Genomic DNA, 27,075 nt, shown 5'->3' with positions numbered 1-27,075 from the left:
AATCATCCTGGTGGCCATTTCTTACAGAACAATAATATTCCATAACATTCATATACCTTAATTTATTCAGCCATTCTCCAATTGATGGGCATCCATTGAGTTTCCAGTTTCTAGCTACTATAGAAGGGGCTGCCACAAACATTTTTACACATGTGGATCCCTTTCCCTCCTTTAAAATCTCTTTGGGATTGAAGCCCAGTAGTAATACTGTTGGATCAAAGGGTATGCACAATTTGATAACTTTTTGAGCATAGTTCCAAATTGCTCTCCAGAATGGTTGGATTGTTCACAGTTCTACCAACAATGTATCAGTGTCCCAGTTTCTCACATCTCCTCTAACATTTGTCATTATCTTTTCCTGTCAGCCAATCTGACAGGTGTGTAGTGATATCTCAGAGTTGTTTTAATTTGCATTTCTCTGATTAATAGTGATTTGGAGCAACTTTTCATATGGCTAAAAATAGTTTCAATTTCTTTGTCTGAAAATTTATTTGACTGATTCTTGATGTCTCATTGAGTCATTTATTTCCATCTGTCCAATTCTAATTTTTAATGAATTGTTTTTTACCTCCTTTTTCCATTTGGCCAATTGTACTTTTAAAGGAGTTGTTTTGCTCAATGGATTATCCCCATATCCCCCCCCCACTTTCCAGTTGCATTTTTAAGGAGTTGTTTTCTTTTTCCATTTTGCTAAATTTATTTTTAGTAAGTTGTTTTCTCTCTATACTTTTTCTATTTCACCTAATTTATTTTTAAGGAGTTGTTTTCTTCAGTTAAACTGTTGCCTTTTTTCTTCATAATATCATAGCTCATTTCTTTTCCCCATTTTTCTTCTATCACACAGAGACATAGAGAGATAGGGACAGACACACAGAGAGAGACAGAGAAATAGAGAGAAAATATATCATTAAAGATATATTATTTAAATAAAATGTAGCTATGTGAAATTGAAATTTCTAAAGATGTGGGTAGAACTTGGAATGAAAAAGAAGATTGTAAACCAGGTACTGAACTCCTTTAGAAATAAGGGAATTCTCTGAAGATTAATAAATGATACCACAAAGATTTGTACAGAGTGATGTAGTTAATAAATCACCGAGCATTTATGAAGTTCCTATTGTATGTCAAACACTGAACTAAATGTCAGGGATTCAAAGAAGACAGTTCCTATTCTTAAGGAGCTCCTAATATAAACAGATGGGGTGAATTTGAAAAGAGAAGAGTTTGCTTAATTTTTAGAAGATGTTTGAACTAGAAGTATGAAATATCAGTGGTACTGAATCTTCCTCTTATTCTCTGTCAGAGAGTATAAACGGAGCACTGGATGTTGGAGAAGATGGCAAGAGATGAGGCCTTCAGATAAAAATCAGGTTTCTATAATCATAAGATCATAAGTTTGAAACTGGAAGAGGGCTTGGAATCCATCTAGTTTAAAGCTCTCAATTTCTAGAAGAGGATACAGAGCCCCAGAGAGGACATGTAATGTTATTGAATACAGAGTTGGAATTCAAACTCACTTCTTCTGACTCTAAATCAAAAGAACTTTCTAACAAATGGAATAATATGAGAGGAATAAAGGAAATAAGTATAGGATTAGGAAGAGTTTAAAAATAGACCCCAAATTCCAGGGAGCATGTTTGTTTTACCTACTCAACTTCTGGATCTCACTGAAACAGGGGCTGTGCCACTCATTATTCATTTCATTTGAAGGTGAGATGTAACTGTAGGATTTAGAATTGGAAGAAACAGTAGAGAACATTTCGTACAATGCCTCCATTTTTAGGTTGAAGAAAGCCGAGGTCCAAAGAGGTTGAGACTTGTTCAAGATCTCTTTACAAATAGAATAAGAAGCAAAACTAGGATTTGAAATTAGATCTTTATACTATAGATTCTCCAGTCTTTCCAATGCCAGCTGATTTCCTATTCTCTGCAAGAATCATTTTCCAGTGCCCTTAAGGAAAGTACCTTTCCTATGTTGATAATCTCCAATTTATTTTGTATGTAGCATTTTTGCACACAGTTATTTGTATGTTTTCCCCCATTAAACCTGGGAGCTCTTTGAAGGCAGAGACTAGATTTTGCTTTTCTTTGTATTTTCAGCCCTTAGCACAACTCCCAGCACACATTTGGAGCTTAATAAATGTTTATTGACTGACTCCTCCTATGTCATACTATCTTCTAATTTGATATAAAAGGGTGGGAGGTAATCACATTGAAATGAAAAGTATTTACTCTAGCTGTTGACACAATCCACTGGCCTGAATGATCTTTATTTCTGGCATTATACAAACATATCCACATTATGATGCGCTAGAATCTAGTCAGATTGATCTAATACTATATTTTGTACTAATGGTACTATGATTCCTTGACTCAACCATGCACTGATCTAATTAAGATTGTGTCTTAATCTAAACCTTAAAACCTCATAGAGCTCTCTACCCTACTAGATCTATTTGCAAAGATAATTAGGAAACAAAGCAAAAGGGGCTATATGTTCTAAAATGTTTACGTTAGTTTTCTTTGTGGTAGCAAAGAACTGGAAATTATAGGAAAGCCCATAAATTGGAGAATGGCTAAACAAGTCATAATATATCATTGTGATATAAGAAAAGATGAGCTCAATGATCTTAGAAAAACAATGAAAGACTTGTATGAAAGCAAAACCAATAGAACATTGAATATAGTAATAGCAATATTTTTTTTTCTTGACAAGGAAATTGGAGTTAAGTGACCAGCAGAATCACACAGCTAGCTCTTTTGTTTTAAGATTGAGCAAATAAATCACTTTGATTATTAAAAATATCCATATTAATTATAAAGGACATACAAGGAAAGATGCTATCTGTATCCAGAGAAAAAAGTGATAGAGTATGTATAGAATAATTTCAAATATGTGTGTATACATATATGTACATATATACACACAGGTACACATATATACACATATACATCTGTTTGTATCTAATAGTAGCCATCATTAAGGCTGGGATGTGGGGGGATATAGGGAAGGAAAAAGAAATTTACATAATAATTTTATTATATATTTTTAAAAATAGCAAGTTATACATAATAGATTTTCAACTGCATATGCAATTATCTTTTTTTATTCTACTAAATTATGGAAATGCTTGTTTTATTCCATAAATTAAAAATAAATGAATGAATGAAAATAAGTAGGTGCTTAACGAGCATTTGTTGAATAAATGTGGAATTTTGTTGATAAAATGGGCAGAATAATTGAAATGAACTTGCCTTAGTGCGATTATTTTGGTGGTGAAGTCACACCTGAAGAATGTCTTGTCTTCCTTAAATAGTTACTTGCTTTGTGATGGTATATAGATATCTTTTTAACAACTACAATTGAATAATGCATTAATGGTAGTAACTAAAGATTTGTTATGTGGTTTAAAGAATAGTCATAGAAGGAAGGAGAAAAGTATGTAAAGGAGGTCAAAATTGTCATGCTAAATGTTCTTGGTATGTATCTCTTTTCTCATTACTTTTTAAAAGAGAAAAATAAGGATGGGTGGCCTTTAAGTGTATAGAGGAATTTTGCTATCAATCAAAAAAAAAAAATGAAGAAATAGTTTCACCTTCTGTAGCTGTTCTTAACTGAGACCACATTTTTTTGTGCTAGCTGGTGGGAAAGTTGTGCGTATGCAATGACAACATCTAGCTATCTTACCTAATTTTTCTGGTGTTATGTAGACATAGTTCAAAATAATAAGGAAAATTGACAAAATTAAGCTTGTCTCCTGCTTAAGTACATATATGTTAAAATAGTTCTTCTAATATCATATTACAATTTTTAAAGGGGATCCATCATCCCATGTCACTTGTCTGTATATGTGCATATAACTATTCAGAAGAGTTTGGTGGAGCATTTCAGATCTCCAAATGAATGCTTTCATTTTTAATCCTAATAGTGTATACAAACTGAATATTCCTGACAAAAAAATTAGAGAGCATGATCATTGTAGACATGCTTCAATTGTGCAAAAGGCAATGAAGACAAAATGTAGAGAATAGTGAAGAACATTCTTAACTCTTTTTTTTATTTATTTTGAAAACATCTGACATTTATAAACCCTCTTTATAAATCGTTTAGGTACTTTTTCTTTAGTTTTTTCTGGGAAATTCAGTGACTTTATATTTTAGATAGTGTAGGAATATCCTCACAATTTCTACTGATTCATTAGCTTAGAAAGGTCAAGTTTTCCCATTGCATCCAGAGCCATCTTCAGTCATTCTTATCTGAAACTGGACAGATGGCTCTGGAGGGGAAGGTGAGGCAGGTGACTTTGCACAGCCCTCCCTCACTTAAATCCAATCTACTTATATGTCATGGCATCACATCCCTGATGTCACAGTCCTCTTCGAGAATAAGGGACAAACAGCAACAACAAGCTCCTGGTTAAAAGCTAATTAAATGTCATCTCATCCTTGGGAAAAACACTGCATGTCCCTCAGGGGACATGAGTTCAAATTCCAGTTTTCTAACAATATCTACTTGACAATCTATTTGGCAAGTCACTCTACTGCTACTACCCTCAGTTTTTCCATTTGTAAAATGAAGATTCATATATCTAAAAATGGAAGGATCTTTAGAGCTATATAATCCAGATCTTTCATTTCTCTACTAGAAGAACAAAACAACTGAGGCCCAAAGAAACTGGATGACCTGTACAAAATGAAATGGCTAGATTCCAAATTCATGATTCATAAGATTATAGGAATATAGAGTTAGAGCTAGAAGAAAATTTTACAATAGAAGAAGCCATCTATTCTAATTCCCTTATTTTCAAAGAGACTGAGGTCCTAGGAGGTTAAATGACTTGCTAAAAGTGCTGTAAGTAGTAGACATTAGAAATGAGATTTGAACACAGATCCTTTGACATGTCCTTTTAGGCATCTTCCCAGTTCAGTTGGACTTTTGCATTAAATGACACTTCCAAATGTAAAATATTTTCAAGGTATCAACAGACTCTGAATCTGGGTACAACTATACCCAGGCAGCATGACTTTTGTCTGATAGCAGAGAGGTAACATGATGATTAATGAATCTATGATTCCACTTCATCTTGACTCTCCAGTGGAGCATGTGTGAGGAGAGTCTAAATAAAAATATATTACAAGATCTCAAGTTCCAATACAGGAGACTTGGGAAATGCTGATTAAATCTTCTTTGACAAGGGGGCAGATTCATGCTTTTGCTGCTGTACTCAAATCCCTTAAGTAAATCACCTTTGATTGGACTGACCCTGGTTAATTCCTTAGAGCTACTGCATGGTGTTGTTTTTTATTTCTCCTTTTTTTTTTTTAATGGAGCTTTCTTAGAGATTTTATAAAGCCCTTGTTTCAACCACTTTTTGACTTTCAAACACAACCTCCCCCGCCTCTATTCCCTCATTTATCTCTTTTATGAGCTGTTTGAATATGGAGAACTAAAAATTATCACTGTAGGGAAGGTCAAGATGGGGACCCACTAACTGAGCAAAGCCTATCTAGCCAGCCAATCTGATTGGAGAGTTAAAGCTGAAATGAGAGCCTGGACACAGATTACTTATATCCTTCCTTCACAGGCGTGTGCTTCACTTTGCCTTAAGCACATGGCATCTCTTCACACATAAAATTCAAAGAGGTGTGCATCACTAAGACTTCCAGTCACAAACGATTACTGGGCAGAGCTTTGAAATAGACTTCTGAGGCAAACACCAAATACCAGCTTCCCTCTGAAAAACAACTTACAAATAGCTCCAAAAGGTATAGCCACAGTAGAAATATGGCGTAGGAATTAGTGGCCCCTTCCTGGGGGAAGTATTCCTCCCCTCTATCTTTTAGCTTCCAAATTAAATGTTCATAGCTCTTACCACTCCCTCAGACTTTTGCTGATTTTTCTCCTTTTGCTTCTTTTTTTTGAGTGCATAGTGCAGTATTCCAAATCTGCAGATTCTGATTCTGGTGTTACGTAGACATAGTTCAAAATAATAAGGAAAATTGTCAAAAATTAAGCTTGTCTCCTGCTTAAGTACATTGGAATCTGAAGATCAAGGTTCAAATTCTATCTCTGTTATGTATGAAGCTTATAGGAAAATGGGGGAGAAGGGAAGAGGGTTCACTTCTTTCTGGGCTTCATTTTCCTTATCTGTAAAATACAAGGGCTGGAATAAATGATTACACTTGAGCTGACTTCAAATATGTACTAATCTTGACTGGTCCCTCAGTGATGCAAGGTGATTTTAGTTGTTGTTCTTGTGCACTTGCTTTTCAATTATTTACAACTCTCTACGACCCCATTTGCAGTTATTTTGGCAAAGATCTGGAGTGGTTTGCTATCACCTTTTAGCTCATTTTGCTGATGAGAAACTGAAACAAGGTTAAATGATTTACCCATGGCCACACACTTGTAAGTGTCTGAGGCCAGATTTGAACTCAGGAAGATAAGCTCTATCCAGGTGATTCTTTTAGTACTCCTTAATTGATTGCCTATCTCTCTCTGTGTATTCAAAGCTTTGGTTATTTCCATAGTTGTGAGATTTGGACTGTAAGGAAAGCTGAGAACTGCAGAATTGAGGCTTTCAAATTATAGGCCTGGAGAAGGCTTTTGAGAGTTCCTTGGACAGCAAGGAGATCAAATCAGTCAATACTTGAAGAAATTAATTCAGACTATTCATTGAAAGGTCAATTATTGAAGCTAAAGCTTAAATACTTTGTCCACAAAATAAGAAGATAGGACTCATTGGAAAACAGTTGGATATTGAGAAAAATTTTTTTCTTCTACTTTAGTCTCTGATAACAAGAAAGAAGTCTTTCTTGCCAAGGACAATTCCATTACATATGTCCCTGATCTTACCTTCTCCTATGTTCTCTTGCAGATTTCTCCGTCAAACACTCCTTGGTCCTAATCTATCTTTCTAATTTCAATAAACATTATTCTTGCCCTACATTCTATGGTCCAGTTAGTCAAATAAGCATTTACTAAACACCTACTAAGTACTAGGCAATGTTCTAAATCCTGGGTATATAAAAAGAGGAAACAAACACTCTCTTTCTTCAAAGAACTTATAATCTAAAGGAGAAGACAGTATGCAAATAAATATACACAAAGCAGACTATATATCAGATTAAAAGAAAATAATTAAAAAAGAAAGATACTAGAATTAAGAGGGTTTGAGGAAGATTTCCTATAGAGAGTGGGATTTTAGTTAGGATGTAAAGAAAGCCAGCAAAGTCACTAGGCAGAGATGAGAAAGAAAGACATGGTTCAGGAAAAAGTGAAACCTCTGTTTCCCACGTAAAACACTATGTCACATATCTTCCATTCTTTGCCTAAAAAGTTTCCTCCTTAATTCTGCCTCTTGGAATGCCTACTTTCCTCCAAAACACAACCCACATGCAACATTTCACATGAAACCTTGCCTGGTCCCCACAGAAACCAATGCCTGTCACTACCTTGGATTTCACTCTCATTTCTCATTCATCCTTGATTCACTTATTTGCATTCATGGTATCTCTCCTGAGAGAATGTAAGTTCCTCAGGAGGAGGCACTATTTCATATTTTTCTTTGCATATCAGAATCTGGGGATGTCTAGGAGTGTACTCTGGTTGGCAGTAAGTACTTATCAATACTTGATTTTGGCTAAAGTCTTTTCAAGGCCTTAATCCTATTATTTTTCCTCCTAGCTTTCCTCTATTCATGAATAGACTAACCCTTTGCTAATTCTTCCTGCCTGCAAACTGGTTTTTTTTTCCTCAAAGATTATCAATTTTTAACCTCTTCCAGTACAATCTTATAATATAGTGTCTTGCTGCTCACTTTTTGTTAGCATTGTCTGTTATTTTATGTAGACATCAATAGAATGCAGCGTAACAGTTCATTATTTTGAAAACAGTCAATTAATAGGAAATTACTAACCAGCTTACCAACTGATGAAAATCACAGAGATATTGACTATTAGAGTGGGAGAGAATCTTAAAGCCTCATCTCAGCTCCCTCATTATACATTATACATGTAAACACAAACCAACTTTTTTTATTTTATTTTTTTTTGTGTAATGAAGTAGGGAAGAACCTGCCTCGGAAGCCCTTCTATTCCACAATCTGGGTTTAAATCCTGCTGCTAACATATCCTGGCCATGTGACCTCTGTGTTGTTCAGTCATTTTTAGCCATTTCTGACTCTTCCTAACCCCCATTTGGGGTTTACTTGGCAGATATTGGAGTGGTTTTCCATTTTACAGTTGAGAAAATTGAAGCAAACAGGGTTAAGTGACTTACCCAACGAGATACAGTAAGTGTCTGAGGCCAGATTTAAACTGGGGAAGAGAAGGCTTTTTCACTTCAGGCCCAGTGCTCTATCCACCGTGCCATTTATCTGCCCATGTGAGCCCTGGGAAAGCTATTTACCCTCCCAATGTTTTAGACAACTCTCAAAAAGATTAAGTTATAGAAAATATGCCTGTCAAGGTTGGTAGAGATTTTTTTTTTAATCAGGAAGTGAGGAACTCCCAGTACTAATAAAACCATACACTTAGCGCTTCTCGCTATCCTTATGTGCAAATATTGCCTTAGATACTCATGGTTCTTTTAAGTGACTTCACTTACACAATGACTCATATTGCTTGCTTTCTTAGTGGTAGAGGAGGGGATGGAGGAAGGACAGAATGTAGAACTCACAATTAAAAAAAATTGAATGTTAAAAATATTACAAAGCAAAAAAAGGATACTTATGATGAAATCTATTGGGATGTAGGAGCACCATAGAACAACCAGTGTAGTTCCTGAGCAAGGAGGTATTCCTTACCTTGAACACTTCAACTTGATGGGGGAGCCAGAAGGCGATTAGCTAAGAGGAGCTGAAAATGCTGTCGTGGACTTTTCCCAGCGTTTAGGGCCAAAGTTTCTGAAGGGCTGACGGATGATTGGCACAGGATTGCTGACAGAATGTTGGCAGGGGTGGCTTGTCACATGTCATGTTAAGAAGGAGTGACCTAAAAGGTCATCAATCCCAAAGTGAAACAAGATTTTCAATCTCAGTTACCTTGTTATACACCATGCAAGGTGCAAGACAGGGAACAGAAAGGGAATCCTTCAACCCCCCCTCACCTTTGGGCTGCTTTCAGGGGTTGATGATGTTAACAGTAATAACATTAAGCACCTTATTTTTGACTTTACATCTTACAAATCTGCTACCTTAATTCGATCCTTATAGCATATAGAGAGTATCCTGTAAATTTATGCCTAATTAGTTTCACAGTGTAGTGAGAAAAGGCTTGAACCTGGAATTACAAAATAGCTGATTTTCCATTTCCTACCTGTGTGGCAGGTAGCAAACTTTAACTCTTAATAAACCTTTAATCTCTCTGGACCTTAGCATCCTTTTCTGTGAAAAGAGGTCAGACTAAGTATTTCTAAGATTCTTTTCAACTCTGGATTGATGAATTCAGAATGTATAGCTCCACCTTTCTTGGTCATAAAGACCTTCCTAGTATGCTCCAGTAGCTTCAGCTTTGTCCAGCAACTTAGCCTTGTACTCCTATTCTGCTGTTTCTCCTTTTCCTGGTATTCATAATGCTAAATCTAGAACCAAGCACTCTACTTTTCTAGCCTTGTAATTACTATCTCCCCAAAAAGATGAATTCCTATGCCCACACCTTTAATTAGAATATATTTCTTATATTTGGAATTTTCTTTCTGCTGTGTTCTGCCTGTTGAATTCCTATCTATCCTTTAATTTGTATCCATCTTCCATGAAACTTTGCATGATATTCCTAAGTAATGAAAGAATCAATGAGTGACATTCCTTTCTTATGCTCTTCTTAGTATTTTGCCTGCTCTTCTCTAACAGACTTTCCATGTATATTATAATGATCTATGTTTGAGTCTTAATTCCTACTAGAATGTAGGCTCCAGGAAGGCAGGAAGTTGGCTTTATATTAACTTTGTATTGTTACCAAATAGCTATGTGCTAACCAGCACAAAGCTTTGGCCACAGTAGATTATTTTTTAAAAAATGCTAGTTGAATCAAATTTATTTCTCTTTCCTCACTTTGCTTAAATATGTTTGTTATTTAAAGGAATATAGATCATTTCTTTAGCACATTAGGATTATGAAGACCTTTCTTCACAAAAACTGTGGGAGGCAATCACTGTAAATATTGTTATCTCAGCTTTACAGAGAAAAGAACTGAGACATTGAGAGGAGAAATGATTCCCAATATTTGCATTGTTAGTGTACCATAGAGTGGTGCACCTGGCCTCAAATCTAGGTTTCTGACTCTTACTCTAGTGCTCTTTCCATTGAATACTTAACGTTCTTTCCACTAGTCCTTTTTTCTATCCCAGCATTAGCCATGTGAGGGACATCACTCATTATGCTTTTTCTCTTTTCAAGTGTCTCACTAGGTGTGATAAAGCAAAATTAGAAATGTACAAAACAGTCAAGAAAATAAACAATTAATTTGGTTGTCATTTTGTAAAGACCTTCAGAAAATGATATTTGAATTAAATTTTGAAGGAAGATAAGTATTCTAAGATGGAAGAAGGAGGAGAAAGAGATTTGGGACATGGGAGACAGTTTGATGGCTTGTGTGAGAAACATGAATTAGAGTCAGTTGCTGGACCCTCAAGTATGTGGAAGGCAGTGAAGTGTAAGAAGTCTGTAAAGACAGGAAAGAGAAAAATTGCCCTGATGATTCATTCAATTCAACATGGATATATACCGTGCTAGGAGGAAGAAAAGAGAACTTGTTCTCTCAAAGTCATCATCTAATTTGGGAGGAAAGAATCCAATGCCTGAAAAAGTTAGGAGACAATATAAGATCAATGGGAAATGTTGGGAAGTAATGAGATATGTGAAATTTCCCCAACTACACAGTAAAGCTCCTCTGGGACAGGAAAACCTTCAATTGCTATCAGTCTCATAGGAGGATTATTCCTTTTCCATTTATTGGTTGAAATGCATAAATATCTATGTTTGTGCTTGTGGATATAGTGGAGTGAGAAGAGTTACTGGAAAAGGTTTCTTGAAGAAAGTAGAATTTGGGCTGAGTCTTGGGAAAGCAGGAGGAAGAAGAGAACAGGATAAGACATTCCAGGCATGGGGGACATTCAATGCTTGCAAGGGTATGAAGTAGGGAGACAAAATACCATCTTTAGGAATAATAAGTGGATCAGAGAGTACAGAGAGGGGAGAAAAGTATAAAGAGTACAAGATAGAAAGAGGCAAGGTGAGGAAGAAAATTATATATTCCATTCTGGCAGTTATTAGAGAGTCATTGGAATTAAGTTAAGAGGTGATCTGGTCAGATCTGCTCTTCAATTTGGCAGATGAATGGAAGATTACCTGGAGAGGGAAGAGATTTGAGGAGGGAAGACAAATGTGAAGGATAGTCTAACTGAAAAGTGATGAAGGCTAGTGATTTTCAGAATAGAGGGAAGGGGATATATAGGAGACATGTTAAGGCAGAAACGACAAGATTGGGCAATTGAATGTATGTTGGGATGAGTAAGTGTGAAGCTGAGAGTAATAGTGAATCCTGGGTAACTGGGAAGATAGTGGTGCCTTCTACAGTAATAGGAGAGTTGGTAAGAGGGAAGGGTTTCCAAGTGGAATAATGAATTCTTTTGTACAGTATATACAATACTTGATACATAGTAGGTGCTTAACAAATGCTTATTGATTCACATGGTGATATAGGACCAGATCTCAGGAAAAAGGGTAGGGCTGGCTATAGAGATCTGAGAATCATATCTTTTGCATAAACATAATTAAAGTCAAGGGAGCTGATGAGATTACTGAGTAAGACAATATCAAAGGAAAAGAGAAGAGGGTCAGAGATAGCCTTAGAGGACATGATTGGTTAAATTGATCTCACTGTAATATCTCTAAAATCCCCATAATTCTATGATGAGCATATTATTAATTGTCAAAGTAATTATAATAATTGACATTTGCAAAATGCTTTTCATGTATTATCTCATATGATCCTCTCAGCAGGTAGATGCTGCAATTATCTCCATTTTATAGATGAAGAACAATTTCATGAGTGGCATTTGAACCTCAGTTTTCTTGGTTCTGGATCTAGCATTCTAATGACTATTTGAAATCAAAAAGATTTGGGCACAAATGTCATTTCTGCTGCTTGTTAGATATATGATTCTGGGCTAAAAGTCACTTACGCTTTCTAAGCCCGAGTTTCCTCATTTCTGAAATAGACATGAAAATGCCTATAATATTTGCTTCATTGTAAGGCTTAGTCGTATAATGTATATTGGGTGTTTTGCAGCTTTAAGGCCTTATATAAATGTCAGCTATTATTAATTATGATCATTATCATTACACCCTGTTGCCTCTTCTGCTTGGCTCCAGTTAGCCCTGAGGTCTTAGATACTTTTAGTATCTCTTTATTCTTTCTCTCTCTCTCTCTCTTTCTCTCTTTCTTTCTTTCTCTCTCTCTCTCTCTCTCTCTCTCTCTCTCTCTCTCTCTCTCTCTCTCTCTCTCTCTCTCTCTCTCTCTCCCCCTCCCTCTCCATTCTCTTTCTCTCTTATATCTCTTTATTCTCTCTCTCTTTTATATTCTCTTTATTCTCTCTCTGTGTCTCTCTCTGTCTGTCTGTCTGTCTCTCTCTCTCTCTCTCTCTCACACACATACACACACACACACACACACACACACACACACACACTACAATTAAAGGACTTGACTTTGCCATATAACTTCTCCATGATATTAAAAAGTTACTTCACAAGTTTTGGTTTCACTTTCAATGTTTATAAAAAGAAAGATCAGTTAATACTTCAGGACCCTTTTTGTTCTAAATATTATGATTCTAAACATGTTCCATTTCAATTATATTTTTGGGAAGCAGAAGCTCTAGAAGATCCCACACTAGCAGCTGTAGAGCCATAGTCCTGCCTTTCAGTCTTTATTTCATTATCTGTAAAATGGAAATAATGACATTTGTGGTACCCAATCAATCAGCAAGCATCCACTGGGTGCCATGGACTAGGTGCTTGAGATAAAAATACTTTGAATGAAATAATCTCTACTAACAAAAGGCTTACAATTCAATATCCACCTTATCGGGTTGTGTTGTAGAAAATTCTTTGTAACCCTAGAATTCCTGGATATATATTAATTGTTATTAGTATTACAATAAATGGTTTTTGAAAACTAATTGTGCATAAAGCCCTCTACCCATTTTGGAAAATGATCACGGGGAAATTGCTTTGTAAGCCATGGAGTGCTATTTGCATGTAAATTGTTTTTAACTACAAGTATAGTGACAGCTAGATGGCACAGTGTATCCACTGTGCACCAGCCCTGAAGTCAGGAGGACCTGAGTTCAAATATAGCCTCAGACACTTAACACTTCCTAGCTGTATGATCCTGGGCAAATCACTTAACCCCGATTGCATCAGGGAAAAAAAATTGTAAGTATATCAGCTGCACCTGATCAACTAATGAGTTTAAGAGGAGGTAAACCTTTGACTCCTTGGTTATGTTAGGGAGGAGAGTCACAAAGCTTAGCTTCTTGGCTAGAGAAGAGAGAATTCTTAGGACCCAAGTCCCTAGCCTCTAAATTTCTTTTTCCAGCCATGGAGAGATAGTAGCACAATCTCTTAGCCCCAAAAGTTCCGTTGTGGAGAGGGGCTTCATCTGATAAAGTGGTAAGAGTTTTTGAATGTTGGTATTCAGAGAATTGTTGGGAATGGCTGCTCCCTGGGCTTCTGAAGGAGTATTATGAGTTTTAAACAAAAAGCATGGCCCCAGAATTGCAGAAATATTAAGGGCCCAAGCCATGATATTGAGGGGAAAAAACCCTGTATTTTGCCCATTGCAAAATGAATTACTCTCACTATGGTTACTATGAGTTATTCACATGGTAGAGAACCATAGGGGAAGGGAGAGGTTTCTCTAATAGACCTAAGTTGATTTCAAGAGACCTGTATGGGGAACTATTTGAGTGATTATTGCCTTCTCTGGCAACCTCATTTGCTTCCCATCTAAAAATCTAAACTACAAGGTATCATTATGAGAACAGAAAACTATAAAGTTTCTAGAATGAAGACAGGACTCACTGGGAAAAAAAGGAACATTATATCAACTGTTGAAGGACTACTCTGAGTCATTAATATTGTTAGAATTTTCTGTGGGGTTAAATAAAAGCTGTCTTGCATATGCTATGCATTGATACCTTGCATGTTTGCATGGAAGCTGGGTATCTTTTGCCCACATCTCTGGAGAATTAGATGGGAGCTATATTAAGTTTTCTTTGGGAGCAAAATGAGTAAATGAAGTACAATTTTTAAGAAGCCTCTTCTAAGAGTGAACCTGTTCTGTATAAGCCCAGAGCTTCGTATACTGTGTCATGGATTACATGATTATTATTATTACTTCTTCAAGGATTGGCTTAACTCTTCATTGATCATACTGAGGTATAAATGAATAAGTTCATTTAAACTAAAACCCTCTCCTGGGGTGTCTGTGTTTTATTGGGATCAGAGCTGCAAGTTCAGGGAAAGGAGTTTTAATGGTGGAATTTTATATATGTTAATGGGGGATGAAGTGAAGGAAGACTAGAGTGTTGGGGTTTTCTGAGGTCTGTGACATCAGTAAATAGTCTGGTACTCTGCTTATCCTTCTTGTTGACCTTGATTATTAATTCTATTGAGGGCAAATGTAAGTAGATCTGGATAAATGGAATCTCTCTACAGGAAAACCAAATGAAAGAAGGGGGGAAAAGATCAAAAGTAAAAAGGAAGCAAGAAAAAGGATAAAAAGAAAAGCAAGGAGGATTAATTGATAAAAGGATCAGGTTTAATTGGGAGATGTTGAAAGGGACCAAAGGATAGAAATCCAATTAGTAAATTCCATCAAGCCAGAGCTGAAGTTGTGATACAAGCCCTCATATTTCTTCTTTTTGGCTCTCTAGTTGCAGGGGTGACATTGAGACAAGACATCAATTACTCCATAGTAGTTGATGTTCTCTGCCCCCAGTAATTCTGTTGCCTCCTCAGCTCCTCCCATCCCACTGCATTTGACACATCTCAGGCTCACATCCCTCGCAGTGGGATGCTCTCCCTACAAAGTGATGTGACATAAATCCCCCAGGTAGCTGTGGTTGAACCACACAACTCCAGTGTCTTCCATTAATAAATGCTGAGGCTCACACACTTTCAGGAAAGCCATAGTGAATGAGAGGATCTGATGAACATCCTGTTTTACAAGCAATTTATCAGTCTCTTGCTGCATATTCATTCTATCCTAGAGGCTGAATGCCTACTGATTTAGCAGAAGGGGATTGTAATAGGCAACACCTTGGTGCAGAGTGGGTACAACCTAGGTGGTTGGAAGTGATGTATTTTCAATGGATTATTTGTTTATTTACTTGTTTTTGGTTTGGGCTAACTCAGAAATATTTCCCTTTTGAGACAAAGGAAAAATGCCTTCAGGCTTGTCTTCCCTAGATAGCTGCTGCCAGGATGAAGTAGCCCTGCCAGGTCTCTTTGTATTAAGCTCATCGTGTCTGTTTGTGAAGGTTATCATCATGTACCAAAAAATATTCTGGGTTTTGCAGAGAGCAGTTAGTGCCTTCCTTTCCTTACTGCAAAACAGATAAATCGTGGGGATCAGATTTCAGCTATATGCTTAGTGCTATAGCTTCCTATCCATATTTTTAACCTTTTGCTGTTATCCCTGATACCAATAGGACTCATAGCAAAGATTGTGTATAAACTGCATCTTTATATCAGTCCCCTTTGATCCTGACCCATATGTCCTCTGCCATCCTCCCCCAACTGATAGACTTCTGTCCTAGTTTGATTCACTGTGACACCTCTCATGGCTGGGCAGCTCATATACTTTTGTCAAAGGAAAGTGCCCAATATTTCAAGTCTCTCAGAATGAGATGTCCCTCTTGAACTTTCTGCTTTAATCCTCTCTCTCTCAGACAGCTCTGCTCTGTATCTGAGCTTCCCACATGCTCCTGAACCTCATGTGAGGCAATTGATCATTGGCAGAGGAAACCAGCCAAGATGGAGAAACCACCTTGCACACGCTGCTGTTGTGAACATGAAAAGAAATGCCTGGGAGATTTTGAAGATCAAGAAGGGCGTTCAGGCAATAAAACCTTAGTTCCTGTCTTAGTAGAACACTTCTTTCAGGATACCTTTGGAGCAAATCCCCTTTTGGTCAATCAGAGCCCCCAAACCAAATCTCTCTTCAGTGTCTATTAATGATTTATGGAATTATTTCTCCTTGAGCTACCCACTAGCTTCTCTATTTTTCAGGGAAGGTATGCTACTTCTTTAATGGTTTCTTTTGTCTTTCTTCTCTTTTAGGATACAGGATAAAAATTCTATAGAAATGTCAAATGGTCTCCTCCCAATCTCCTAGCACCACTGCCTGGGGTTCCTTATTAAACTTTTTTCTAACCATTCACTTCTTCCTTTCTGTCTTCAAATACTCTCAGTTCTTCTCTACCTTGAAAGAACTTTCATTTGTGCAAAGTCAGTTACTTGTTCAAAGTCAGGCTGTGTGACCCCATGTTTAAACTTTCTTTAGACTTTGGATGCATGTGTAGTCAGCCTGCAGGATATGGTGGTCCAGAAATACCTTTGCACATGCTCATTAATCCTATGTCCCTATGATGCTATAATGGGGAGGAGCTGAGGCAGCACTAATACAATCTCCTCATGATTACATATATTCTCTCTCCTCCACTCTGCCTCGAAATTCTAATCATTCTCCCAGGTCCATATTCTTCCTCTTCCATGAAGCCTTTTGTCACAATTCTAGTTACCTTTAATCTCATTCTCTTCCAAAGTTTCACATTTTTAGAGTCAATTATACCTAATTGAGCACATAAATGTTGCTGATAGGATTCTATTAACCATTCTAATCTTTATTCACAAAGGTTCAAAGGTTTAGACCTGGATAGGATGAAAATAGGTCACTATACAGATTGCTTCAAATCTTTCATTTCACCGATAAAGAGTGTGAGCTATAGAGAAGTCAAATGATTTGATCAAGTCATATGAGTAGTAAGTGGGAGAATTGGACATGAATTCCAGACCCTTAATTACAACTCCATTTCCATGTGTTGATAGTTTTCTACTAGACTAAAACTTTCCCTTAAAGCATGCCTTATTCAATTATGCCTCTGACATCTCCATCAATGAAAGTGCAGCAGGGAAGAGAGGATGGAGTACTGAAAATGAAATCAGGAAATCTGGCTTTGAATGATAACTTGGGCATTTGATAGTGGAGTGACCCTAGACCTTAGAGCCTTGATTCTATCATTTGCCAAAGAGAGCTGATACTAGTCTTTCAGGATTATCAGATTTTCAAGTGCCATATAAATGTGAATTATTACTTTTACCTGATGCCTCAAACAAGGTTGGACACAGAAGAGGCTCAAAAAATTCTTTATTGAATGATGGATTTGACTATGATTCCTCAGTGAAATTTTTTAAAAATGTCATATATTTAATTTTTAACTTATTGAATATAACAAGCCCAATAAAGATGATTTCACAAGAAGCTGCAAATCTATTATGTACAACTTGCTATTCTTTTTGAATATATAATGTTATCATGTAAATTTCTTTTTCTTCTCCCTAAGATACCATTAGACACAAATATATATATATATATATATACATATATATGTATATATATATATGTATGTTTATATCTGTGTATATATATGCAAAACACACATTACTATTCATCCATCTTTTTTCCTCAGGATTCAGACAGTAACTTCCTTCATATGTTCTTTATAATTAATTTGAGTATTTATAATAGTCAAAATGAGTTATTTGCTCAAAGTTATATTTAAAACAATATTGTTACTATACATAATGTTGTCTTGGTTCTACTCATTTCACTTTTCATTATTTCATGCAAGTCTATGCACATTTTTCTAAGATCATTGAGCTCATCATTTAATGGCAGTAATATTCCATCATAATCATATACCACATCTTGTTTAGCCATTCCCCCGTTGACAGGCATGCCCACATTTTCTGGGTTTTTGCCAGTTAATTGCTATTTCTTACTAGCAATTTGATGTTCCAGCCTCCTATTTAGGTTCCTTTTCAGAAGACCACATTCACTGCTGTGTAGATGGCTCATGAGTTTGTAGCCTTATTCATTTTATTGCTATAGTCAAAAATGCAACCACTTCTTGATAATTGTATCTATTCCTCCAGACTAGTTTTGCTGTGGTACTAGGTGATACACAGTTTTAAATTTTTATTTTATTTTATTTTTATTATTAAAGCCTTTTATTTTCAAAACATATACATAAATAATTTTTAACATTCATCCTTGCAAAACTTTGTTCCAAAAATTTTCCTTTCCCTTTCCCTCACTCCCTTTCTTAGATAACAAGTAATCCAATATATGTTAAACATGTGTAATTCTTCCTAACATGTCCACAATTATCATGCTACACAAGAAAAATCAAATCAAAAAGGAAAAAATGGTCAAATAGTGAGTTCTTATCCCAGAAGCTGGGGTCTTTGGGTTTCTCAAACATGATTAATATAGTCATTAATTATTGCGTCTTGTGAACCTAACCTATTCCACTGATTGACTATTCTATTTCTTAGCCAGTACCAAATAGTTTTGATGACTGCTGCTTTATATTATGGTTTTAGGTCTGATACAGTTAGGCTACTTTCATTTTCATTTTTTTCCATTAAAAATTTTTTTTGAAGAATTCATTGCTTTCTACATTGTTATTTGTGGATTCTTCACAAGAACACTCCAGAATCCCCTTCCTTTTGGTTACATTGGGTAAATCTTTGCTAGTTTTTTTTTTAAGTCTAACCCTTTCCTTTATTTTTAAATATTTTATTTTTTCACAATTATATGTCAAAATAATTTTTAGCATTCATTTTTGCTAGATTTTGAGTTCCAAATTTTTCTCCCTCCATTTCTCTGTTCCCTCCTTCTAAGCAGGCAATTATGTAAAATACATTTCCATACTAGACACAGTTAAGAAAGAAGAAACAAAACAAAAGGAAAAAAATGAAAAAATAAAGTGAAAAAAGTATGATTCAATCTACAGAGTCCATCAATTTTCTGTCTGGATGTGGATAGCATTTTCCATTGTGAGTCCTTTGTATTTGTCTTAGAACATAGTTTTTCTTGAGAAGAGTTAAGTCATTCATACTTTATCATCACAAAATATTGTTGATACTGTATACAACATTTTCCTAGTTCTTTTCATTTCACTTTGTGATTTTTCTGATTTTTCTGAAATCTGTCTGTTTGCCATTTCTTAAGGCATGATAGTATTCCACTGCATTCATAGTACACAGTTTGTTCAACTACTCTGCAATTGATGGGAATCTCTTCAATTACCAGTATTTTTTCCTATTGTTAAGTATGAAATATTTGAATGCATTTAGATATCTTGAATGCATTAGATATGTTTTGGAATGAAGACAGTTCTTCATTGTATTATATTAGGTACTGTCTGCTGGAAGATTGCCTAGGAGAAACTTAAGATGCAGGGAATTCAAGCCTTTTTGTATTTTATGAACTATGAATCTGATGAGTGAACTAAAGACAAAATAGGAAGAAAAAATGGATGAAACTTGAACAGTGTTTAGGGACACTTTTCTTCTCCTATAACTGTCATTGGTCTTCCCTCACTAATGGCTTCAATTGATGTTCTAGGGTCAGTTAAAAATTGATAGGGCATTAGTAAGGTCTCTGAAGTCTAGACTTGGAAAGGCACTTTCTCCTAAGTCAATCTTTACTCTGTCTGCTCCTTGTTCTCTCTGAATCATCACTGATTTATATAGCTATTAAATTTCAATCTATTGTTATTCTCAAATATTTATTTAAAAAGAGGAAACATGTTAGACTCAAGACACTAAAGACAGAAACAAACAAACAAAAAAGGTTTTTTGAGTCACTCAAGGAAGGTGCATGATGAAAAGGAAAGATTCTCTCAGAATCAACAAAGTGACATTGTTCATTGAGAGCCTACTATAGAGTTGAGATATTGAGAAGGGAATAAGCATTAATACAGCACCTACTGTGTTCCAGGAACTCTGCTAATTGCTTTTACAAATATAATCTCATTGAAGACATACTCTTTTTGTAAATGCTGGCAAGTCACTTAGTGTCTGTTTTCCTGAGTTGTTTCAAGTGTACAATAGGGATGATAGAGCCTACCCCCCAGGGTTGCTGTGAGAATCAAATGAGATGTTGAATTTGAAAGCTGACTCCAGAAAAACACATAGCAATTAGCATGATACAGAACATATAGATTGATCTTGGTAAACTTTTTGAGGGAAGGAAGTAAGGAAGGGAGGGAAGAAGAATGAAAGAATGGAAGAAAGGGAAGGAGAGAGGAAAAGAGGGAGGGAAGAAAGATGAAACTTAATCCCATAAATATTACCGTAGTTTTTCAAGACACCTGCTAGGACTCAGATTTCAGTCTCATGAAACTGAGTAAAAAGTTTGGCTTCTAGACACTTTAAAATAAACTGATTCAAATTCCTATTGTCCTTTATACTGTTATGTCTATTCTCTATAAAGAATTTTCTTTGAATTAAAAAAAATTCTTTTTGAAAAAGGATCAGTGTTTTCTTTCTAAAAGGGAATCAGAGGACTGTAAGATTAAAGTGCTTAAGATTTCCATGAAGAAAATCAATAAGATGGTTTTGATGATGATGGTTAGGGTACATGAATATAGAAAATGCAGGGTAATTTTCATATTTTTATAACCCATATTATTTCTGTCTTTAAAACTAATATGTGCCATTTGCCCAAAATTTAATTATAATTATCATTTAGTACTGAGTTTAAATAATTTTATAAGTTTATTTTAATTTAGTAAAATTATGCATAAATGAACATTTATAAATGCATAGGGTTATTTGGGGAGAGAGTCTAACTACTCTAAATTCCATCCATCTCAGCCAGTAAAGCAGAGAAAAGGTGAAGGTGTGGGGTCAGAAGGTCTGTCTGTTCTTTGGTTGCAAAGTCATATTCATAGAAGACTTTGTAAGCCTGTGAGGATATGAGAGTGAAATCATGGCATGCAAGAGGATTGTACTAAGAGTAGACCAAACTTGTATTGCAATGCTAAAATTATATTTTGTGTGTGTGTGTGTGTGTGTGTGTGTGTGTGTATTTAACTCAACCTCTAATTTCATTGATAAAAGGAATTCTTAAAAGGCAATTCCCTCCACCAATACAAATCAGTGACTATCCTACAACTTAAAATTTAAAGAGAATTTCTTGGTACACTGAGGGGTTAGGTGATTTGTTTGGGATCACACTGCCAAGTATGTGTCAGAAACCACACTTGAACTTGGGTCCTTCTAAATTAGAGGCTGGTTCACTATCCATTTTGTCACTTATTCTTTTTTATTGTATAATTTAAATAAGAATGTTTTCTAGCTAATGAGGAAAAGAGGGTCAATACACAGGAATGAACCAAAAAGTAGTCTCTGATCAAAAGAAACTCAGAATGACAGTGAAATCAATGTAGGCTATGTTGCAATTTCCTCAATCACACAACTCCACACTATCTCAACATACAATTAATTATACATTCAAGGTAAAATTCTACTAAACATTTCTGACCTTCTTTCTTCATGTGGGTTCAGAGTATAGGTGGAAGTAATCTTTAGGGATCTTCTGGTGCAGAGGAATGTAACTCCCATCCCATCAAACTGTGGAACCAGATTAAAATGGAATTGGAAAATGTTTAACAAAATAAATAAAAATACAATACAGCATAAATAATGTTAATTTATGGTTGTCCAAATCAATATGTGGCCCAGGGATATGTTTCCATTTTATTTTGACACAGCTAAACCCAGTTCCTTCAATTTATAATAGAAAAGAGACCCAGAGTGACTAGGTAGTAAGTCCTTACACAGGTAGTAAATGGTCAAGATGGGATGTGATTGCCTGTCTTCTGACAAAATCCCAAAGCCTGTCTTCTTCCATATACTTGAAAATATCTGAAATCCACAATGTCTGAATGTTTTGTTGATCAGTCATTTTAATTGTGTCCCATTCTTTGTGACCCAATTTAGGGTTTTCTTGGCAAAAATACTGGAGTGGTTTGTCATTTCCTTCTCATTTTACAGATGAAGAAACTGAGGCAAACAGGATTAAGTGACTTGCATAAGGCCATTTCATATTTTAAAAAATGCTTTTGTGAAATCAATATCATTCTTTTTTTCTCTTTCTGAAATGCTACAGAATGATTCCAACAAATTAAATGGAATTGTTCCTTTTTGGGATTGGAAGGATTTATTTATCATTCTTGTTATCCCTTGAAATGGGGTCTGTTTTATTCCTAGCCCCTACACAGAACCTGATTATGAAATGTTTTGGAATTACAGAGCAAATTCTGGGCAACTTTGTCATCCTTTTGCCATCATATAGCCATATGCTATTTTGGGCTGTCATTATAGTTAATTAGTTAAAAAACTACCATGGGAATGATTTTGGGAGGTAATCAGCTTCAAAATACGGTATGTAAGTACAGGAATTAGCTACCAACATTTCCAATTTCTAAACTCTTTTTTTTTTTCTTGTACTATGTACAAGGTCAGACATACAAGCACATTAGTGGGAATGACTGTAAGTTTGAATTTAATACACCTTTCACAAATGACCTGAGGTTGGTCTACTTCTGTGTTGTAAGTGATGATTCATAAAACTGTGAAGGGCAGGCTCAGAACTCGTGTGACTACACTTTACAGAAAAGTAATGAAAGGAGATTCAAATGAGTAGAGGTGAAAGAAAGAGAGAGAAAAAGAGAGGATAAAGAAAGAAGAGACAGGGAAAGAGAAAAGGGGAAGGGGAAGAAAGATTGACAGAGCACAGATCATCTGCCTTAGCAATTAGGAGGTAGTGGGGGAAGGAAAAAAATAGGTCATCTTGACATCCATTATTCCAACAGTTCCACTTTTAGTATTATTCATAATTATTTCATTCCAGTACATGATCCAGCTTCAAAGCAAGATCATATCTATTTATGAATAAACTACAAGAGTATGTATATTGCAAGTAGAATAATAAAAAGGTAAAGATTTATTATAAGCTGCAGCAAAACGTAGAAAGGATTTGAGCATAAAAAGTAATTGCCTTTGAGCAGGGGGTATTATACATTGCCAAGAGTTTCTCACCTTCTCCAAATGTGGGAATTGCAAATTGATCAATCCTAAAACATTCCACAAAATTTACAGCTCTGAAGACTGGGAGCATAATGGAGTTGGAGGGAACTGCATGGTGATGCATCACAGGAGATGGGAGGAACTCAAAAAATTAAAGAGCCAACATATTTTAAGATGCATTGTTACTGTTGGAAAGCTATCTGGTTAATCTCTTGCAGGGAGAGTTACTGGATAGCTGTTCCAGAGGAGCCATCCTCATGTGTCTCTCTAGCAAAAAGAAATGCCAAAGCAAGGATTAGCTAGTATGGATTAACTGCAGCCCCTCCACTCTCTACTCTTCTAAGAATAAAAGATACTAAGGAACAAGGAGACAGGGAAGACAATCTGAATTGTCTCCCTGGAATGCTTTCAGCTCTAGATGTTACAAAGAACCAGTAGGAAAGTAGAAAAACTCAGCCATTAAGTTGGAAAGCATTTATAAAATACTCACTATGTGTCAAATACTATGTCCAAAGATAGGACAGCAAAAAGGAATTGGTCCCTATTTTAAAGGAACATAGATTCTATTGAGAGATCCCCATTTACATTAGCTTATATTCCACTGAAGGTTTAGGATTGGGAGTCAGAAGCTGAGCTCATATTCTATTATGACCAATTAATGGTGGTGTGGTCTTGACCAAGTCACATTAATCTCCCTGTGCTTCCATTTCCTCATCTATAAAATGGGGGTGACACCAATGATGTCATTATCTATTTCCCTAAGCTATTGTGAGAATTCAGTGATTTAATGTAAGTAAAGTGCTATACGGATATCAACTATCCTAAATGTAAACTATTAGCAATGATAAATATAATTTTCTTTTTTTTTAATTTTTTGGAGAGCAGTTGTCATTGAATGATTTATCCACGGTCTCATACCTACTAAATATATGAAGCCAGATTTGAACTCTGGTCCCCCTTACTCTAGGGATGGTACTCTATTCACTGCCCCATAAATGTAATTTTTAATGATAAATATTTATTGAACACTTCTTAGATGCAAATCAAAAATTACCCATTATAGTTTAATACAGTCCCTCCTTTTATGAATGAGACAGATAACATGCCATAGAATCTTGGATTTTAGAATTAAAAGGCAACTTAGAAGCTATCTAGTCCAGGGACTTCATTTTACAGATAAAGAAATAGAGGCACAGAGAAGATAAATGGCTTGCTCAAAGTCAATTGTAAATAATAGAGATTAATTGAATCTCCAGCTCTCTGCTTCAAATTCACATGCGATTCAAGGTTTATTATGCAATCTGAATGATCTGCATCTGATGTTTTACATTCTTTTATTAGTTGATACAAAAATAGCTCATTAAAAAGAGAAAAAAAATTAGCCAACCAGGATGTTGGATTTAACTACCATTATTAATATAGTAATAATGAATTCAATACTTTATATGCCCAGCCCTATGTTAGGCTCTGTAAGCAAGACAAAGATTATTCAGTCATGGTTCCTGTCCCAGTGGAAATGCCTCTTTAGTTGGAAGGATAAGAGAGACATACAGGAAACAATAACAACAACACTATAATGTAAGTTGGTAAATATCAAATGTTGGACATAGAGAGTAAATCAGTTTATATAATAGAAGAGGAGGAGATCATTTATTTCTAGTTTATGCAATCATGGATAGCTTGAAAGAAAAGATTCATTTTAAGCTGTGCTTTGAAGAGTGAGTGAATTTTGACTGATATGGAGGTAGAGGAAGGAAATTGGAGGCAAGAAAATGGCTTGCCTTGCACAAAAAAGCATAGTGGCGTGACACAAAAATATGTTTTGTGGAAATTGAATAAACCAGCTTGACTTTGCTTGGCTAAACTAGAAAGCCTAAATAGAGATGAGTGGCAGAAAGATGGAAAAATTAGCTCAGGGCAGATAATACACTACGGTGAATGCTAGGCTAGAGAATTTATTAGGTAACCACTAGCTATTATAGTCTAGAAAGAATTATTTCCATATTTGGTTTTTAGGCCGATATTTTGTACAAGTTATTTCAATTCTAGATATACTTCCATCCCCATTTTTTAAACCTGACATCACTTCCCTTTTATAGAATGTACCAGAAAACTGCCATAATAAAAATGTTCATCTTGTGCACAGATTAGTACCTCCCTGTTTGTGACATCAGAGATGAGAAACCAATCAACTGCTTGAGTGATACTTCCTCTTCCTTATAAAATATCTGGTCTCCTTCAGCATCCCTGTGCTCTTTCATATATGAACTGATGTCAGATTTGATAATCCCATCTTTCAACTTGATGACCGTTTCATATTATATGATAAATCTAAGAGATGGTTTCTTATAGTGACATCATGGTTTTCCCTCTTTTATAATTCTCAGAGCTCTGGCAATAATCCTTACTATATTGTGTTTTTTTCTATAACTATCCTGTTAACAGTGGATGATGTGACTGAAGGACCTCATGAGATGCCCTAGGATCCTTCCCTTGTTGCCTCTACTTCTGCTCTGCATGCTTAGTCTTAGATTCTTTCAGTTCATAGTTATAGACTTCTTTTTACAACAGATGAATGGGCCCTTTTCAGCACTGAATGTCTGGTCTAATCCTTCTGAGAAGCCTTCATTAAGTTTTTGATCATATTGTCACAACTGTGCTTTTAGGAGGCTTATTTTTAATGTGTATACAGGAAGGGCTTAATGGGGAAAAGGGAAATTTGAGGCAGGAAGACCAGTTTTGAAGCTACAATAATAATCCAGGTGAGAGATAATGAGGATTTTGAAAAAGAATAGCTACAACAAACTGCTTCTGAGCAAGAGTTTATTTCATTTGTTGGTTTTGTATGCCCCAGGCTTAGCTCTGATGCTGGCTTTTTAAAAAATTCAGTTTTATTTTCAGGTCTACTTTCTTTCCCTCTCACCTCTTTCCACTTGCAATCAAAAGAAAGAAAAACAAAGCCTCTATTACAAACTTACATAGCCATTTTAATTTGCATTTCTCTAATTATTAGTGATTGAGAAATTTTATAGATGACATTTGATAGCTTGGATATCTTTCTCTTTTTTCATCATTAATAATAGCTTTTTTATTTTTCAAAAAAAAAGCATTCAATGATAGTTTTCTTTTTTTAAATTAAAGCTGTTTATTTTCAAAACATATGCATAAGTAATTTTTAACATTCACCTTTGTAAATCATCTCATTGTTGAAAAGAGCCACATCCAACAGAATTGCTACTTCAAAAAGGGCTGTTGCAAATTTTTGCACACATATGTCCTTTTACCTTTTTTGTGATCTCAGAAAGATAGTTTTCAATATTCACTCTTGCAAAACTTTGTTCCAAATTTTTCTTCCTGGCCTCCCTCCCTTTCTTCTCCCTTAGAATCCAATATAGGCTAAACATGTCTGATTCTTTTAAACCTATTTCCACATTTATCATGCTGCACAAAGAAAATCAGATCAAAAGGGAAAAACGAGAAAGAAAAAATAATAAGCAAGCAAACAGCAACAACAACAAAAAGGTGAAAATACTATATTGTGATCTACATTCAGTCCCTCTAAACCTTTCCCCGGGTGTAGATGACTCTCTCCAACACACATCTATTGTAATTGTCCTGAATCACCTCATTGCTGAAAAGAGCCAAGTCCATCAGAGTTGATCCTTATATAATCTTGTTGCTGTGTACAATGTTCTCTTGGTTCTATTCACTTCACTTAGCACTGGATTTTCTTTTCTACAAACAACCTATTCATACCATAAGACTATTTGTCAAGTGGGAAATTTATTCTTATAAATTAGCACCTATTTTTAGAAATGAGACTTTTATAAGAGAACCTTATTAAAAGATTTCCTCCCATTTACTTGTTTCTATTTTAATTTTAGCTGGATTTGTGAGAGAGAAA

The sequence above is a fragment of the Antechinus flavipes genome, chromosome 2 (genome assembly GCF_016432865.1).
Source record: "Antechinus flavipes isolate AdamAnt ecotype Samford, QLD, Australia chromosome 2, AdamAnt_v2, whole genome shotgun sequence".
Lineage (NCBI taxonomy): Eukaryota > Metazoa > Chordata > Mammalia > Dasyuromorphia > Dasyuridae > Antechinus > Antechinus flavipes.
This window is presented reverse-complemented; position numbering follows the sequence as displayed.